The 20204-nt window shown below is 41.9% G+C and overlaps 1 protein-coding gene across 4 annotated transcripts in view; it reads left to right on the top strand.

The window, feature by feature from the left end:
• Nucleotides 1-20204, top strand: part of LOC129831871 (protein Aster-B-like) — a 163974-nt gene that overhangs the window by 45329 nt on the left and 98441 nt on the right. Inside the window, exon 1 of one of the 4 annotated variants that reach the window (XM_055895407.1) lies at nucleotides 19482-19498. The exons of the other annotated variants lie outside the window; for them this stretch is intronic. The gene's annotated coding sequence lies outside the window, so the exon portion shown is untranslated. Of the gene's footprint in view, nucleotides 1-19481; nucleotides 19499-20204 lie in introns of those variants that run through there. 4 annotated transcript variants of the gene reach the window in all.

Genomic DNA, 20204 nt, shown 5'->3' with positions numbered 1-20204 from the left:
TTGTCCTCGTCAACACGAGAGAATCACTGACATGATGTCAGCTGGTCCTTTTGTGGCAGGGCTGAAATGCAGTGGAAATGTTTTTGGGGGATTCAGTTCATTTGTATGGCAATTCATTGCAATTCATCTGATCACTCTTCATAACATTCTGGATGAAATGCAAATTGCATATACATACATGCAAATAAGCAGACTTTGTGAAAATGAATGGTTGTGTCATTCTCAAAGCTTTTGGCCACGACTGTACATCTCAAAGTTCAACAAGGAAAGTAACACCCTCATGTTGAGTCAGAGAACAGTACTTGTGAGTTTGATGAGGAGGGTTGGAGGAAATAATCAGTAGATTTGTCTTATGTTTTTTGGTAAAACATCTGCCTCTACAGCTCTGTAGTATCTGGGAACAATAAACATTAATGAATTGTTTGTGAGGTTTACACATTTGATTTGAAAAAACTGAAACTCTTTTGTCCGTGCTTTCATGTTTAGGCCAGCTATTGTAGTCCTTGGGAATGGGTCCATTTTGTCTGAGAGAGGCTTATTTATACCACACTATCCCATCCACAGTAGTTTCATCCATTCATCTGTGTTGTTAATGTAAGGTTCTGTATTTATTTTCTTGGTCAACCTTGTGTTCTGTTTCTTTGTGTTCTTGAACGTAGCCCTGTTTTTCATTTTTGTTCATTTATTTAATCTGTGTTAGTTACTCACCTGGTCTCATTAGCTCATTTGACTCTACTAAGCCTTTTCCCAGCTTGTTTGAGAGAACCAGTTATAGCCTTCAGTCCTAGTTTTGATTCACCTGCCTGTTTGCCTACCTGTGTATTGCCTGCCTGTGACCACCCTGCCTTCTGCGAAGGCGAAATAAACACCTACCGCGCTCTGCGCGTGAATCTACACCTTTTTCTCCCTGAGTATTCATTACAGGTAATAATCTCATCTGTTTCTTCTCTCTTGCTGTGACCATCTGTCTCACCATTATTAGAACAATAGCAGTCTCTGCTTCCCAGGAAAATATTCTCAGTACAATTGATCAGCTGGCTCATGTTTCTTGCATGTTAAATCCAACTGGTAATGAATAATATTGCAGCACTGAGTCAGTTTTAACATCCATAAAGACTACTTACCCATGATAAGTGTAGCGTGGTTTGTTCTGCGTTGTGTAATTTTAATTAGGACACTGCCACAACTGCAGGTCTGCTGGTTGAATTATTTTTATTTGCCCTGCACACGAAGAGACAACACACAATATTTTTGCCCTTGGCGCAGTCATAGCTCTCAGGCACCTTGCTAGCCGAAGGTCAGGCAAAAGAGAGCGGCAAAAATAAATAACAGGTGCTGCGTGCACACATTCAGTGCACAAGACAATACAAGTAAAATGACATACAACATAATTTGTAAAAAATAAAAGACATACCTGCACACAAAGAGACAACACACAATATTTTAGCCCTTGGTGCAGTTACAGCTCTCAGGCACCTGCGCTAGCACATGGACACTCACTCAAACACTGTCCCAAGTACTCACAAGTTACAATAGATACCCTAGTTAGCGAGCTCGGTGAAACTTGTTAACATAAATCTTTATATTGTCCACATTGTAACAAAATAATGGTTGCATAACAGCACATTGTGTAACATTACCACGGTTTTATATTGAACAATTTTGGAGCCAAGGACAACATACCTTGCTATGGCGAAGGTCAGGAAAAAAAGAACAATAAGGGGGTACGGAAATACAGATAACCCGCGATGGACCAAACCAAAATATACAAAACTTTTACAATCACGTGTATGTACAATATTGATATGAAAAAATGTTTGTTCACCAAAGAATAACAGTAGCTATGCAGCTGTAATTTCATTTTAAAAAACACACAGAATTATTATTATTATTATTATCAAATTATTAACATCCCCTCTTGACCTGGCCTATTTGAATTGGTCCTTGTGTGCAGTTTGGTGCATAATCTAGGGCAGGGGTCGGGAACCTATGGCTCCCGAGCCAGGTGTGGCTCTTTTGATGATTGCATCTGGCTCGCAGATTTAAAAAAAAAAAAAAAAAAAGTGAGATTCTTTTTTCTTTTTTTTCTCCCCTTTTCTCCCCAATTTTCGTGGTATCCAATCGCTAGTAATTACTATCTTGTCTCATCGCTACAACTCCCGTACGGGCTCGGGAGAGACGAAGGTCAAAAGCCATGCATCCTCCAAAGCACAACCCAACCAAGCCGCACTGCTTCTTAACACAGCGCACCTCCAACCCGGAAGCCAGCCGCACCAATGTGTCGGAGGAAACACCGTGCACCCGCCCCCCTCGGTTAGCACGCACTGCGCCCGGCCCACCACAGGAGTTGCTGGAGCGCAATGAGACAAGGATATCCCTACCGGCCAAACCCTCCCTAACCCGGGCGACGCTAAGCCAATTGTGCATCGCCCCACGGACCTCCCGGTCGCGGCCGGCTGCGACAGAGCCTGGGCGCGAACCCAGAGACTCTGGTGGCGCAGCTAGCACTGCGATGCAGTGCTCTAGACCACTGCGCCACCCGGGAGGCCTATTCTCACTTGTTTTAATCCATCCATCGATTTTTCACTGCTCATGTCCTGTTCAGGGCTGCAGGAGCAATTATCCATTATTTTAATTAAATGATACTGGCCTACGTTGGCCGTTGCTAGGTAAAACAGGTAAACGACTCCTTTTGAATCAGTCTGCTCGGTCATTAGCTCAAAGCTAACCCTTCGACGAAGAAGATGGCGAAAAGAAAAAAAGAGGACGACTATCGTACATTTCAGGACGAATGGACTGAAGAATTCGCCTTTGTGGAGAGAGCAGGTTCTGCGGTGTGTCTAATTTGCAATGACAAAATTACATCGATGAAACGGTCGAATGTAAAGCGGCACTTCGACAAATACAGAAGCGTATTATACTGACATTTAGTTGAATTCACTTTTAAAATATATTATATGGCTCTCACTGAAATAAATTTCCAAATTATTTGCTTTCATGGCTCTCTTAGTCAAAAAGGTTCCCGACCCCTGATCTAGGGGAACAACTTCACACTGCAACATTAGCATCAACACAATTTCCATAGCATTACGTTTAGAGCAGATAATCTAATAAACTGCAGTCAGTGGTCAGTGACAGCTTGATGTAGGATCATTCATTTTTGCAAATCAACATGTCGGAGAGCGTTGTATATTAGTGTTCATTTGTTAATCACATTGTCAGCTAGAATGAAAATAAGAAATCAAAGGCAGTGGTTTCAGCATAAGCATAACTGACAATATTTGCTGGTATTAACAAAGGTGTTATAATAATCCAAATTAACTTTATTGATGGAAGCATGCTGAGTATACTTTGCTGCCTCTTTATTAAATACCATTGGCCTCCCGTGAAGAGTTGGATATTATTTAGCTTCTTAGAAGTTTTCAACATTCTTTTTACCATGCGGCTGGTACTTTTTTTGGTATCCTGCCTAATTGACTTTGTCAGTGTCTTGCAATACTGGCTGTAACACCAGGGATGAAATAAGTCCTTTTTAATAAGAAATTCCATACATTTTTCAACCTAGTGACCTCTTTAGACTGTGTATTAGGTGTTACCTTTATGGATCAGCACAATTACTACCCTACAGACACAGTGACCTCTCTGTTACAGCTTTGTGTAAATGGTATTGTATTTGATTGGAGGTGGCTGGTTCACTCAGCAGAGGCAGCTACAGTTTTGGGTGTAGTGATGATTATATATTTTTCCTACTTTAGCTATGTACACTGAGGCTTCCCTGTCATCCACATGGGTAATGAGGTACAGCCCAACCCTCTCAGACATCCTTCCCTAGCAGTGACCGGGTGTGTAGTTGATCTGGCTGGATGAATGGAATAGTTTGTGTAATGAGTTTCTGTATCAGGGAGTTCCATCAATGCCTCAGAGAAAAGCCCTGTCTATACCAGAGCTCGGAGCTTATTCAATTACATTTGATTTGGTGTTGTGGTGATGATGTTATTGGTATTTGCCACTGTTTACTTTTTCATCATTATACCCATGCTTAAATTACCCAAAAGCAGCACAATAAAAATCATGAACTCTCCATGATTGTAAGAGCAGGATAAACAAACTATGCTCTTACAATCATGTTTCTAGCCATGTCTATGAACATTTATGTGCTTGTTACTATCATAGTTTTTTTTCTCAAGTATAGTTGTAATACTGTAAATACATTGGACATCTTACTCTCCAGAGCTCTCACAATAAAAACAATCTTTCATTCTTGTAGGCACTGAACTCTGTCCCTCCATTCTGTAATTCTCTTTAATTCCCATGGCATGTCGCCACAGCTGTGCCTCTGCGTGTTAGTGGCAAACTCAGAAGACTTATTGTATTAGATGAGATTCAATATCTCTCACAGCTAAATGTTCTTAGCCTCGCAAGCCACCTGATCTCATGAGCTTACATGGATGTTTGATATAGCTGTGGTAATCAGTCTGGTAATTATGAGGCTAAAATGTTCTGGCAATTTAGATGTGTTTTAAGCCCCGGGATAGATGCTGGTTGTTATGGTGACTGACTGGTAGTGGCAACATTGGGTCACAAATATTATATGCACACTATTTTTTTTGCTATGTTTTTGTTTTACGATTAACCCTTTTGGCTGCCACACAACTACCCCATCATCCCCACACAGAAATGGAGCACGCCTCCAAGTAACGTCTGAAACACACTCTTGGTCTTGTACTCATGCCCTTTACAATTTCCTGAAGCTTACTGCAAGCTTACGGCAGGCCCTTTCTAAGCTTGTGGCGCAGTTCTTCTACTTTTAGAAATGAAACTCTCCAAATAAGAAACTGAGAGCATTTGAGAGTTCACTTTGGAATGGGAAATCTACTCAGGATTTCCTATGAGAGTTCAGGGTGGTTAGCGGATCACACAAACTAGCCTCCACATATGAGTTTATCTTCAACATTATGATCTTCTAATTGGATGTAACTTTTTAATTGACTTGGAGCTTGCTGTTCCAGTGGTGATGTAGGAAACTCATCATTTCATACAATAATTGCTGGGTTGTCAGCTTGCCAACGCATCAGACATTCTCATGTAAAAGCCATTAACAGAAGCCTCTTGAGGTCAGTGCTATTACTCCTTGCTGTGCCATTAGTGAACTCATCAAATTCAGGACCACTAAGTTTTGACAGAATCATTCTACTTGATTTAAATGGTATTTAGACCCCCTGAGAGAAATTACAGTACCACAATAACATTAATATGGACCGCTAACGTCTCGCTTGAAGTGTCACGTAACATATCATACTAAAAGGAGTGTCTCAGATGTTCGTACAGAATAATATGAAATGCTCTGAGACCAGGTTGAACTATTAAATACTGTCAGCCATGGCTAGCTAGAAGACACTATCAGCCGTAGCTAGCTAGAAGCCACTGTCAACCATAGCTAGCTATTAAACACTGTCAGCCATAGAGCTAGTTCCAACTGCTCATTAATCCAGCTTCAGGAGAACTGTTTACAGAACCCATTGAACCTGTTCACAGCACAGACAAAAATAGATCCCTTAACTGTACCAATTGTTGAAGTAGGTGTTAACTCTGAATTTGTTGAAAATTTGTTCTGTAACAAATCGGGATGAAAAACTGCCAGAGTACCTCTTCTTAACTACTGTACCCCACTTGGTAAATCCACCATTCTAAGACAGGTATCACACTTTAGATGTGTGCTACTTTTAAGAAGCACATTTCATTCAATCTCTTAATACTCACTCCATCAGTATTGTCTCAGTATGTTTGTGATGTTTTTCACTCTCATGTCAATACTTCTCTATCATATTTAGGGTCCTGTCCTCACTGCTTGTGTCTCACATGATGTTCGAATTTGACTGTGTCCAAGAACCGTCATGCCTCCATAGGACAAAGCACTGGAGGGAATCAGGGCTTGTGTTTGGTCCATTTATTTCATATTTGTCTGATTAACAAAGTATGCTGCTGGAGAACAATGATGTCTAGTTCACCCTTGAGTCGTGATCAACCTATGATTTCCCATAGAAGTGCATTTAGCTGTATATTAATTATTCATTCAATAGGGAGAGCCTGCAGGATGAAGAATAGTCAACAATTATTCATCACCAAAATCTAAACTCTAGCACATACATGAAAATGAGCCACTAAATTACCCCATGGAGGGATCAATGGAGAAGAGTTATTTTGAATTTCATGCTTTGTTGAAGCACCCTATTTAACATGCTGATAGTTCAGACTAATTAAGATCATACACGGTTATTAGTCATATTCCATAGCAGGTGAAACTCTGTCTATGAAAGCGTAGCAAATCACATCCAAGTATTCCCACTTTGAAGGCCATTTTAAAGCAAAGGAGAAGACTGCTTTTTTTGTCATTAACCATATTGACTATAGTGATAGCCCACCTGACATACTGTAGCTTGTTAAACAAAGTATGCCTGAGGTAATGGTGCCCATGGTTCCAGTAGTGATGCAGTCTCTTTAAATACACTGTTAAAAAAAAATAAAGGGAACACTTAAACAACACAATGTAACTCCAAGTCAATCACACTTCTGTGAAATCAAACTGTCCACTTAGGAAGCAACACTGATTGACAATACATTTCACATGCTGTTGTGCAAATGGAATAGACAAAAGGTGGAAATTGTAGGCAATTAGTAAGACACCCCAAAAAAAGGAATGGTTCTGCAGGTGGTGACCACACACCACTTCTCAGTTCCTATGCTTCCTGGCTGATGTTTTGGTCACTTTTGAATGCTGGCGGTGCTTTCACTCTAGTGGTAGCATGAGACGGAGTCTACAACCCACACATGTGGCTCAGGTAGTGCAGTTCATCCATGATGGCACATCAATGCGAGCTGTGGCAATAAGGTTTGTTGTGTCTGTCAGCGTAGTGTCCAGAGCATGGAGGCGCTACCAGGAGACAGGCCAGTACATCAGGAGACGTGGAGGAGGCCGTAGGAGGGCAACAACCCAGCAGCAGGACCGCTACCTCCGCCTTTGTGCAAGGAGGTGCACTGCCAGAGCACTGCAAAATTACCTCCAGCAGGCCACAAATGTGCATGTGTCAGCATATGGTCTCACAAGGGGTCTGAGGATCTCATCTCGGTACCTAATGGCAGTCAGGCTACCTCTGGCGAGCAAATGGAGGGCTGTGCGGCCCCACAAAGAAATGCCACCCCACACCATGACTGACCCACCGCCAAACCGGTCATGCTGGAGGATGTTGCAGGCAGCAGAACGTTCTCCACGGCGTCTCCAGACTCTGTCACGTCTGTCACATGTGCTCATGTGCTCAGTGTGAACCTGCTTTCATCTGTGAAGAGCACAGGGCGCCAGTGGCGAATTTGCCAATCTTGGTGTTCTCTGGCAAATGCCAAACGTCCTGCACGGTGTTGGGCTGTAAGCAGAACCCCCACCTGTGGACGTCGGGCCCTCATACCACCCTCATGGAGTCTGTTTCTGACCGTTTGAGCAGACACATGCACATTTGTGGCCTGCTGGAGGTCATTTTGCAGGGCTCTGGCAGTGCACCTCCTTGCACAAAGGCGGAGGTAGCGGTCCTGCTGCTGGGTTGTTGCCCTCATACGGCCTCCTCCACGTCTCCTGATGTACTGGCCTGTCTCCTGGTAGCGCCTCCATGCTCTGGACACTACGCTGACAGACACAACAAACCTTTTTGCCACAGCTCGCATTGATGTGCCATCCTGGATGAGCTGCACTACCTGAGCCACTTGTGTGGGTTGTAGACTCCGTCTCATGCTACCACTAGAGTGAAAGCACCGCCAGCATTCAAAAGTGACCAAAACATCAGCCAGGAAGCATAGGAACTGAGAAGTGGTGTGTGGTCACCACCTGCAGAACCATTCCTTTTTTGGGGTGTCTTACTAATTGCCTATAATTTCCACCTTTTGTCTATTCCATTTGCACAACAGCATGTGAAATTTATTGTCAATCAGTGTTGCTTCCTAAGTGGACAGTTTGATTTCACAGAAGTGTGATTGACTTGGAGTTACATTGTGTTGTTTAAGTGTTCCCTTTATTTTTTTGAGCAGTGTAGTTCAGGCTTTGACATGTGAAATCAACTCTGATGCAACAACTGCGGCATAACACCTCAATAAACTAATTAATATTTTCCAATTTACCACACACGTACACATGGATTTATATAGATAGATGGATGTCACTCAAATGTGGAACAGAGAACAGCTTTGATGTCAAGAATATTATATACAACATAGCCCTCATATGGATTTCTTGTTGGTGTCTGGGGTAAAGAATCCTTATTATTTGGGGAATTTGTTTAATTTGCCCACATACAAATCAAGTGTTACCGAGTATAGTTTACATCATACAGTAAAACATTTGCATATACTGTATTTCTGCTGCAGCGTTCATGTTTCTCATCCTCTCCAGTCAGCACCATTAAGTGTGTTTACCTCCACCTGGCAGGATGGTGGGTTGGCTGGTGGCCAGTGTCCTCTGTTGACCAACACATAATGGCAGATTTATGAAGGGAGATGGATGGGGACCACACTTGTTCTCCTGGCTCCTAATCTGAGCTGTTAATGTCTTTGTACTGTCAATTAATTGAGTTTCAGAGCATGATAACAGCACAATGGAGCAGGCTGTCCCTATCTGTTCACCTTTTATGGACCATGACAACTTATCAAGGTGAATGGGAGGTGTTACCTTTAAAGCTTACTTTTGGCATTAAGAATGGCTGTTGAAAATATACTGCTGCATTGGCAATAAAATTGGGAATTCAATTTTATATGCTGGTGAGGCATAGTCAAGTAATCTAAACCTTTTTGCACTATGTTGTATCGTGTGGTCTCTGCTGGTGCATCCTCTGAGTAAACAACTAGATCACTTTGACAGTTTGATAGAGTACCGCAGTTTGATAGAGAGAAAAAACAATATGCTGAAAACACATTTATCTCACTGCTCAAAAAGAAAATATATATTTATATAATTGTCTGCTTTGAGAAAAGATGCTTTTCACTTCCGCCTATGATAGCTTGGTGTCACTCTATTCTCTATCTAGACTTGAATCAGTGCCACAAGTTGGTGCAGGCAAGTGCAAGACTGCATTTTCAAGGCAGTGTATTTTAGGCATTGATACAAGGACTGCCAAACAAGTTGACTGGAGTTATCTAAATGTGCTGCTTAATGGAAGTATTGCCTACTGTCTCACTGATAAGCAGAGGAGAGGTGATATGAGTGTGCCTACTGTCTCACTGATAAGCAGAGGAGAGGTGATATGAGTGTGCCTACTGTCTCACTGATAAGCAGAGGAGAGGTTATATGAGTGTGCCTACTGCATTTCCTATGGTGATATACTTTATATGAAATATGTGGGACAAAACGCTGACAGTGTGTGGCACCATGATGAATGGATGCTTTTTCCAGCTCACTAGAAAATCACAATTTAGTTTATTCCACCCGTCCCCGTCCACCTGCATATATTATTTTCCGTCAGGTTGGCTGTATTTTGACACAACCAATCAACAGTTTCCTTAACAATATGACAAGCCTTCAGAAGTCTCCGACAAAATTCAAATGTTCACCTCATGGATAAAAGCAGTGGTATTGGTGTACCTGGAACTAGAACCGCTGGAATATTTCTGACCAAAATGGAGACAAAGCCTCTGTTACTTTGTCCAGACATTACATTACATATTAATAAAGAGAATCTGGAATGTAACGACTGGACAGAGTAACAGAGGATTTAGATCCATTTTGGACAGAAATATTCCAGGGGTTGTAGTTCCAGGTGCACCAACCAATCACACTGTATTATTAATTTGACTCTGCTCTTCTCCAGCCAGCCTAATCATAACACTCGTTTAGGGAGAGGTAAGAGTTTTCATCAATGCATCACTACTTTTATCCCCTCAACAGAGAGTACATGTACTTCTTTTCAGCAGACCACGGATTCCAATAGTACTGAACTGTAAAGGCAGTCAATGTTGTTCTCCCCCTTAGACGAGAAGGAGCATGGATAGGACCAAGATGCGGATTGAGGGAAATAAGCCATCTTTTAATGACAACAGCAAACAAGACACTACAAAACTACAAAACAACAAATGTGACTAACCTTCAACCGTCCTGTGAGGACACAGGAACAAACACCCACAAAACCCCAGTGAAACCCTGGCTGCCTTAGTATGACTCTCAATTAGAGACAAACGATACACACCTGTCTCTAATTGAGAATCATACCAGGCCGAACACAAAACCCAACCTAGAAATACAAAACATAGACTGCCCACCCAAAACACACGCCCTGACCATAAACACATACCAAAACAACATAAAACAGGTCAGGACCGTTACATGAACCATGCAATGGAGTTCTACTTTAATAATGGGCTCTACCGAGTCAATTTTGGAATCACTCACAGTTAAGATTATACCCTAGTCCCAATGAAACCTACTTACAGTAAGGATCTGTGGTAGAATACATGTTTCCATTCCCACAAGCTTCCTGTTGCCTCAGGATATGAAACCTGTTGAATGTGTACTTAAGTGTGTATTACAGAACTACATTCCCTTGGCCCTGTCCTACTACCTGTACTGTACTGGCAGTTAGTTCCTCACAGCAGTCTGCTCTACTGCATGCCTAGATGCTTTGTCAATAAATCAATATCCAATTATAGTTTAGAGTAACATAAATCCGTAGCTGTCCTCTCCCTGAGAGATTGTTTAACTTAATGCTCATGGAGATTTGAAGTCATCCATTACTGTCAAAGGGTGCCGCCTGGTCTCCATCAACTGCTAATGACGAAGTGGTGTTGTGATCCCCAAAGAGATGCTCAGTTTCTCTCAGATTGGCTGCCGTTGTAGCAGGAAGTGTTTGCTGCCTTTTACACTAATTAGCTACATGTTGCTGCTTCGAGACCACTACTCAAACCTGATGGAGGCTAATTAATCAAACTGTGTTGTTTTGCAACACTATTGCTCTTCAACTAATCGCTGCCCCCACCCGCCAGCCAGACTAGCATCACTACTCTGGATGGTTCCGACTTAGAATATGTGGACAACTATAAATACCTAGGTGTCTGGCTAGACTGTAAGATCTCCTTCCAGACTCACATTAAGCATCTAAAATCCAAAGTTAAATCTAGAATCGGCTTCCTATTTCACAACAAAGCCTCCTTCACTCATGCTGCCAAACATACCCTCGTAAAACTGACAATCCAACCGATCCTCGACTTCGGCGATGTCATTTACAAAATAGCCTCCAACACTCTACTCAGCAAACTGAATGTAGTCTATCACAGTGCCATCCGTTTTGTCACCAAAGCTCCATATACTACCCACCACTGCGACCTGTATGCTCTTGTTGGCTGGTCCTCGCCACATATTCGTCGCCAAACCCACTGGCTCCAGGTCATCTATAAGTCTTTGCTAGATAAAGCTCCATCTTATCTCAGCTCACTGGTTACCATAGCAACACCCACCCGTAGCACGCGCTCCAGCAGGTATATCTCACTGGTCATCCCCAAAGCCAACAGCTCCTTTGGCCACCTTTCCTTCCAGATCTCTGCTGCCAATGACTGGAACGAATTGCAAAAACCACTGAAGTTGGAGACACATCTCCCTCACTAACTTTAAGCATCAAATGTCAGAGCAGCTTACCGATCACTGCAGCTGTACACAGCCCATCTGTAAGTAGCCCATCCAACCAACCAACTACCTACCTCATCCCCATATTTGTTTTTGTTTTTCTGCTCTTTTGCACACCAGTATTTCCACTTGCACATCCCCATCTGCACATCTATTTTTGTTGCACTGCTTTGCTTTGTCTTGGCCAGGTCGCAGTTGTAAATGAGAACTTGTTCTCAACTGGCCTACCTGGTTAAATAAAGGTGAAATATAACAAATATATTAACTAAACGATTCGATTGGATTTTTATTACATTGTTTTCAAACAGATATGTGACACGTATTAATGCCAAAATAACATGCAAAACAGGCAAACACAAAATTGACGGGTCGCCACTGGCCAGTTTATACTTGGTCTAATGACATGTCTGTAGACAATTAGAATGCGACAAATGTCGCTGGTCAAAAGAACATTTAATTTATACTCTGGTGGAAAGTCTGTTGACCATCAATGCGACTGTCAGTTTCCTTTCCACACAGACATGAAAAAGTTTAACGCCTCATGTCCACCAGATGCATCAAACTCTTTGTACCTGTAGGACCATATCATTAGAGTCTCCCTGGACCCCTGGGGGCCACAGTGTGCTCGCAGTCACTGCACACTGCAGGTGACAGGGACATGGCCTGATTGACTGTGTCACACTTTGAGCCACAGCTGGTCTGGTTATTCCATGCGCTGGGTGTAATCTATAGGATTTATGATGCATTGCATAGGAGATAGGAATTCGGGGAAGGAAATAGTTATCATCCCTTTAAGGGACCACTACAGCCATACATTTCTCATGGAGCAGATGTATCTATGCCCTATGGAACTAGCAGGGTGGAGGATACATTTGTTTTCTTCCTTATTTATTCGCTTTTGTTTGGTCGACGACCATTTGAAGCCTCATTAATGAAATAATTAGCATATTTGTTTCCTTATTTAGAGAACAGCATCACGATTAACAGCTAACTAAATGTGACCGTGGAGAGAATTTTTGAATGAAATGCTTTTTTGTTGCAGCACAATATAATTTGAGATGTAATACTGTACCCAATAGTGCATGTGTTTCATGAACCACCATGTAGACATGTCTGACCTTGAGACTTTGGAAATTATTTCATCATGGTATTTACTTTAATGGAATAGGAAGAACTGTGAAACAGGGACACTGTATGTTAGTAACATCTTTGATAAGCAAGATAACATGTGGGAGGTTCATTGTTGTTTCTCCTTTAAATTCAAATGGGTTCCTTTTGTAACACCAAGACTGGAAACACAATAAAACATAATACATTTTACACATCACAATAGCAAGACCTTTGTTAATGGTCTGAAAATAAAACTTAGCAGCAAAACAAATTCCAACTTCCATTGTTACCATGGAAACTGAGCAAAACTGTCTCCCCTCCAAAGCATGTACTGTATATTTATTACTTCATGTCTCTCAAAACATGTTGTATGTGAATGAGTATTTTCACAAATTCCTTCCCTCAGTGTTTCTGGAGCTGTCAGATAGCTGAAGATGAATGTGATGTTGTCTGCACACTGCAATTACTTTAGCTGGCAGTTGGTGGGAAACCCACATGTTCACTTCTCTCGCTCTCTCTCTCTCTCTCTCTCTCTCTCTCTCTCTCTCTCTCTCACTCTCTCTCTTTTCTTTTCTTCTCTTTTCTGTCTTTCTCTCACTCAAAGACATCAGATTGTGCAGGCAGTGCAACTCGACTACAAAGGCCTTTTCGGTCAAGTCAATCTACAGTAGCTAGTTTGAATGTTGTCTGCGCTGCCGACCAACAGCACACTGAGTTTCACCACCAGTGTTCCAACGACAGGTACCACAGGCCTGGTCTCCACACCTTGATGGAAAGGTGGAGGTGGGGGTGCTTAACTGTTTCTGGAGTAGTGGCTAATTTGTGTAATTGATCTTGTTATGTGTTCTCTAGGGTGGCTGGAGATCCAGGTTCAATTCAATCTCTCCTCACCTCGGCTCAGCTTTCACTGCCACTACCATAAAGGAGGCAAATGAACAGTCTAACTATCCTTCAAGACAAGGTGACTCAGGCAAGGGTTATACTGTTTTAATTACAGATGGATAATGGATAACAGGTAACATGGATAACAGGTAACCTAGATGATACAGCAGTTTAATGTGCTCTGTGCTACATCATTGATCTATTCACAAAGTGTTTCCAGTTACACAAGCTGTCATTCAGACTGGCAAACTCATCATTAAGTGAATTAAGAGATAAGAGCACACAATTGTAACGACATGACTGTTCCCCGCTATCAGGCTAATGGATTACAGTCATCTTGCCAGCTAAGAACATGAACAAGGTGTTCATGAAGGAACTTCAGAAGGAACTTAAGTCCAATCGGGGAATTTACGAGTTAGTACTTTGTATTTGTCTTAGTGAATGGTATAGCGCTTAATGGGCTGCTGCCCCATATGTATTACTCACAGTGATTGAACCGTCTAGCCACCTCCCACTCCCCTTTCCAACCATGTATTAGAGCAGCGACATTATAGGACACATTTACTGCAAAATGGGAGAACAGCCCAGTACAATCGGGTCTGACACATCCCATTTAGTTCAACATTTCAGTTGAATGCATTCAGTTTTGGGGCGGCAGGTAGCCTAGCGGTTAGAGCGTTGGACTAGTAACCGAAAGGTTGCAAGATCGAATCCCTGAGCTTACAAGGTAAAAATATGTTGTTCTGCCCCTGAACAAGGCAGTTAACCCACTGTTCCCTGGGCGCCGATGACATGGATGTCGATTAAGGCAGCTCCCTGCACCTCTCTGATTCAGAGGGGTTTGGGTTAAATGTGGAAGACACATTTCAGTTGAATGCATTCAGTTGTACAACTCACTAGGTATCCTCCTTTCCTTAAAGGTGCAGTCTGGGATCTTAAGCAATTACACATTCGTAACATATTGTACGAATTTGAATTCGTAACATTTCATATGAATTGCAAACGTTCGCAAATGTGCACAGTTATCGGGGAGACGTTTTGGCTCGTGAGCACTATTTTCAAAACTACCGGGAGAAATGATACTTAATCTTTGGAGCATCACTTCCCGCCAAGTGATATTGCTCCATTGGAGTGCCTTCAAAGCAGAAAAGGTCATTTTGAATCTATTCCAGAGGCCCTAGTGGCCTAGTTGTTTTTTCATGTTTGGAATGCAGTGAAAAAAAGGCAGTATAATACAATACAATACATTCACCAATCAATACCAATTAGTCAAACATTGATAAGCCTACCAAGTTCTAACAGACAGACAGACAGAGAGAGAGAGAGAGATTCAGGCCTTGGAGGAACGTGAGCCACCCATCTCTAGTTAAATAAAAAAAGTTTATTGATTTTCCTCCCAACCACAAACATGAATACCTTAAAATGTAAATGAATAGCCCCGGCATTTATTTGCTTCAATCATGGAGCACAACCAGTGCTTATTAGAGCCAGGCGTCTATTTCCTTAATGCACACAGCTTTTGCTCAATAAAATGTTGAAAAGACTACCACACTGTGTATTGTGACCAGTATGACCAGTATAAACATTATAATAACATCCATCCTAGATTAGACTTGCAAAGACTAGGCTGCCTATCATACACCCCCGAGTTCACGCCTTACCATCACTGAGAGCGATACCGGCACCATAGATAGCAACGTTGACAGAATATATATACTGTATATATATTTATTTTTTTATGTTTAATGCACGTGACTGTGGGAATAGCAGAGCTGTATCCATGGTAACGAATTTATTTAGATGTGACATTTATTTGAAACAGACATTTATTTGCTGAAATGTGTTCTGATGCCCAGCTATTAAAAGGGACAGGCAGCTATTTGAGACTCAGCGTTAATTGACGTTTTACGGTAGATCAATGGGAGTATAGTGTTAATATTTCATATCCAAATGTTTAAGAAGCATCGTAGACAAACCTCTCACAAACCTCTCACAAACATTTATTTTATATTCAGGAAAGGCAGATCATCAATAATAAGTTAATTATAGTCAAGTCGCCACCTCTCTAAACTGTTATCTAATTATAGTCAAGTCTCTCCACCTCTCTCCCAAGTGGCGCAGTGGTCTAAGGCACTGCATCGCAGTGCTAGCTATGTCACTAGAGATCCTGGTTTGAGTCCAGGCTCTGTCGCAGCCAACAGGGAGACCCATGGGGCAGCACCCAATTGGCCCAGCATCGTCCGGGTTATGGGAGGGTTTGGCCGGCAGGGATGTTCTTGTCCCATCACGCTCTAGCGACTCCTGCGGCAAGCTGACACAGTCGCCAGGTGTACGGTGCTTCCTCCGACACATTGGTGCGGCTGGCTTCCGGGTTAAGCAGGCATTGTGTCAAGAAGCAGTGCGGCTCGGCCGGGTTGTGTTTTGGGGGTCGTACGGCTCTCGACCTTCGCCTCTCCTGAGTCCGTATGGGAGTTGCAGCGAAGACTTTAACTACCAATTGGATACCACAAAATTTGGGAGAAAAAGGGAGTAAAAATAATTATAAATAAATACTAATTATAATAAAATTAAAAAGTCTCCACCTCTCTAAACTGTTATCTAATTACAGTCAAGTCTCCACCTCTCTGAACTGTTATCTAATTACAGTCAAGTCTCCACCTCTCTAAACTGTTATCTAATTACAGTCAAGTCTCCACCTCTCTGAACTGTTATCTAATTACAGTCAAGTCTCCACCTCTCTGAACTGTTATCTAATTACAGTCAAGTCTCCACCTCTCTGAACTGTTATCTAATTACAGTCAAGTCTCCACCTCTCTGAACTGTTATCTAATTACAGTCAAGTCTCCACCTCTCTAAACTGTTATCTAATTACAGTCAAGTCTCCACCTCTCTGAACTGTTATCTAATTACAGTCAAGTCTCCACCTCTCTAAACTGTTATCTAATTACAGTCAAGTCTCCACCTCTCTGAACTGTTATCTAATTACAGTCAAGTCTCCACCTCTCTGAACTGTTATCTAATTACAGTCAAGTCTCCACCTCTCTAAACTGTTATCTAATTACAGTCAAGTCTCCACCTCTCTGAACTGTTATCTAATTACAGTCAAGTCTCCACCTCTCTGAACTGTTATCTAATTACAGTCAAGTCTCCACCTCTCTGAACTGTTATCTAATTACAGTCAAGTCTCCACCTCTCTGAACTGTTATCTAATTACAGTCAAGTCTCCACCTCTCTTAACTGTTATCTAATTACAGCCAAGTCTCCACCTCTCTGAACTGTTATCTAATTACAGTCAAGTCTCCACCTCTCTAGTATGTTTTAGAATAATTTATGAAACTGGAGATGAAAACTGACACAAATACTTTTTTCTGACAGTTTGTACTTTATTTAATTTCCTCCGCTGTAAATGTCACAGCTATTTCCATTTTATTTGCTCTCTTATAACAGCCCTTTTTCCTTTCAATCAAACTAAAGTAAACCGACACCCACTTGCAATAACCCTTAGGCAGTTGTACAGATCGATCACTTGGCTGGCACAGACAACACAGGATACAACCCAGGATTTTCTCCATAACAAAAACTGTTATTCACATCCAACAGACATCTCTTGCTCTAACAGGCTCAAATTATGAGGGGCATGTTGATGGTTCACTAACTTCAGACAAGGAGCCAAAAAGAACAGATCTCTTATCTGTCCCCACCTCATTGGCTAAGATGCTATTCTGGTTCTGGGTCACGTGTCTCTCCCACTTAGAAATGTACAGTGGCTCCTGGCTGCTCTCAGTTTGAATAGGGAAAACTGATTGTAACCATGGAGGAGATGGAAACGCTCCGCTCCTTCAATAGAAACATTGTTTAGCAAAGTTATCAATAGCGGCGGAGTGGCCATTGCCAGATAGAAGGCTTGAATTTGACCGACCACACACAGGTCACATTGAGGAGCTTAGCGATCTTGTGAGGAGGTGGTGGTGACACACACACACTATCAGACAGACGTCCACTCTGTTGTCTATGGCCTTTTAATCCTTTGTTCTGAAAGAGGCGGAAAGGTCAGGATTAACATCAGGGTCTATTACATAACTATCTATCATAGAGATTTCACTGTCACTATATGAGCCATGTTTCCCTCTGAACTCAATATCAGTGCAACACAAATGTGAAATGTGATGTAAATGAGACAAAAAAAATTGTCATTAACATCAGTAGTTGTTTGCCAGACACCACTTAAGGTTATCCCAAACACCATTGAATGCCAAGACATGAGATTACACCTGTGCCACTTCTTCCTTTACGCAGACTATGTGCTACTCGTAGCCCCGTGGCTGCCTAGGGGGCCAAAAATAAATAAACTCAGTCGGGGTCTCAATTTACTGTTGGGATTTAGAAAAGTAGAATTCACGAGGTGCATTTGGTAGGGCATCAGCAGTTTTCTACTTGTTATGACATTCAATGAGCCCATGTCAGCTAACATTGCTAGGTAGGTAGTTTAGCCAGCTATCTAAACCTCGTAGTCGGCCTAATTATTACCGGACACGCAGGGCATGTGCTCAGGGGCCCTGACCTCCAGGGGGCCACCGTTGATATCGTCGCCAAAGTCATGGAAAATTGGCTATAAAACGGCAACATTTTCTCTGCCCCATGGCAAAATGTGTAGAATTAGGATGGAAATTGTGCATTAGGCAGGTACAGTGTTTCATTTTTGGAAACTCTAAACTAAAACTAACAACCAATTATGCCCACAACACAATAGTTAGAAATGTCCAATGCCCCTGTCAGTTTGAATACAAAAAAAATGCACATTTCTGTATCCTTGTAGAATTTGACCATCTGGCAGGTGTTTCTCCCGTGGTGCCAAGTTCCGGGTAGAGAGCTCTGTGTGGGTGTCTCCTGGGCTGGGTGCCACGACTAAGAGTCACTGACTCTGGCCCCACTGTCTGGTGGTGCTTTAACTGTTGCTAAAACACAGTCTGAGAGAAAGAGGATGCTGTAGTAACATTTTGTGCAACAGTTGGCTAACAATTTGGCATCATATATAGCTGTCGGTTTTTACAGGGTGGTTGTATCACATTGAACATTGAGGTAGAGTATGTATCTGTCTGCCTGGACTCATATACCTCAGGTAAGTGAAATGGGGGGACATGGTGATGATGATGATTGTGGAAAGATTGTCAAAGTTGTGAATCTGAATAGCATTAGGAAATTAAACAATGTGTAGGCATATTTAGGAAGACCTACCTCACATATTTTGGATGTTTCTGAGTTTGTGGGAAACATGTATTTAATCTCGATAACTAAGAGGTTAAAATGAGGGAGGTCAGTTTACTGTTTTGGTCAGCAGCATGTGCTTGCAACTGATAGGTCACTGGGCAGTGGTCTGCTCTCTCTGGCTCTGAGAGGCAGGGAATGATTGCTCGGATCCAGAGTAACGGGATTTTGCCCCGCCTACAAGATGCACTGATTGTTCTTGTTTGTTCAACGAATCAACTTCCCGTGTGCGCACTGAAATACTCCGCGTCAATTTCACGTTCAATGAATAGCCTTCTCAAACTTGTTGATGTTGACGAAACCTTTTACAACTTTGAAGAACATATTGAAGGTAAAGCACATTGAAATACAAATAACGATTATGGAATAGACTTTATTGGCGTTTTTCTCTATATAGCCACACAGTCAACTTCAACCAATTGACAGGCTAAATCAATGAAATCCTACGGAGTTTATGAAATGAGTCTCATTGTATTGCTGATATTCAAATTGACAATGAAATATAAGGATGGAGGCAATTGAATATTTCATGTTTTAACTGAGAAATAAACGCGTCACACTGGCCACGGTTTGTGCTGGACCTCTGCAAAGGTAGGATATTCTTATTTTCCTTCAACATACAACATTCCTTGTTCACTTATTGACATTCATTACATCCTACGATTATAAGTTAGTTTGAGGGAACATCGATATGGGTAATAGAAATATCATGCAGTCCATCGACTGTCATGTCAAAAATACAGTATCTGCTTCTGCCATGATTCGAGTCGCATCGTATCCTTATAACATAATCATATTGCTTGGCATGCCTGGCAGTGTTAAAACAAATAACAGTTATTAGGCGTATCACTTCATTGAAAACTTTTTCAAAGACCATAACTAAGGATCCTCTTGAACACTTTTTAAAAATGTCTATAATGAACTAATCAGACTTTCAATATGGACAGTAATTAATATTGGGAGGCTGGGTGCGGGATGGATTACACAGTGATACCCACTGGTCAGTTGGACAGGTTGCTGACATTCTGCACATAGCTCCTCTCTCTATTGGCTTTTTAACATGACCCCTAGCCAGCTGTTATACAGGGCAGTATGTGTGCAGCAACAACTGGAGGAATACTCATAGGGGTCCCCAGTCCTACTCTACAGCACCCTTGTTCCTCTGATTCTGCATGTTTCTAAACACTCCTTTGTATGCATTTACCCCATAAAGCCTTTGTAGACTAACTAAACCTTTCTCTCTTTACCGTAGGCTATATATCTACCTATAAGTGAAACTCTCTCGGGATGCATGCAG

The sequence above is a fragment of the Salvelinus fontinalis genome, chromosome 33 (genome assembly GCF_029448725.1).
Source record: "Salvelinus fontinalis isolate EN_2023a chromosome 33, ASM2944872v1, whole genome shotgun sequence".
NCBI classification, from domain to species: Eukaryota; Metazoa; Chordata; class Actinopteri; order Salmoniformes; family Salmonidae; genus Salvelinus; species Salvelinus fontinalis.
This window is presented reverse-complemented; position numbering and strand designations above follow the sequence as displayed.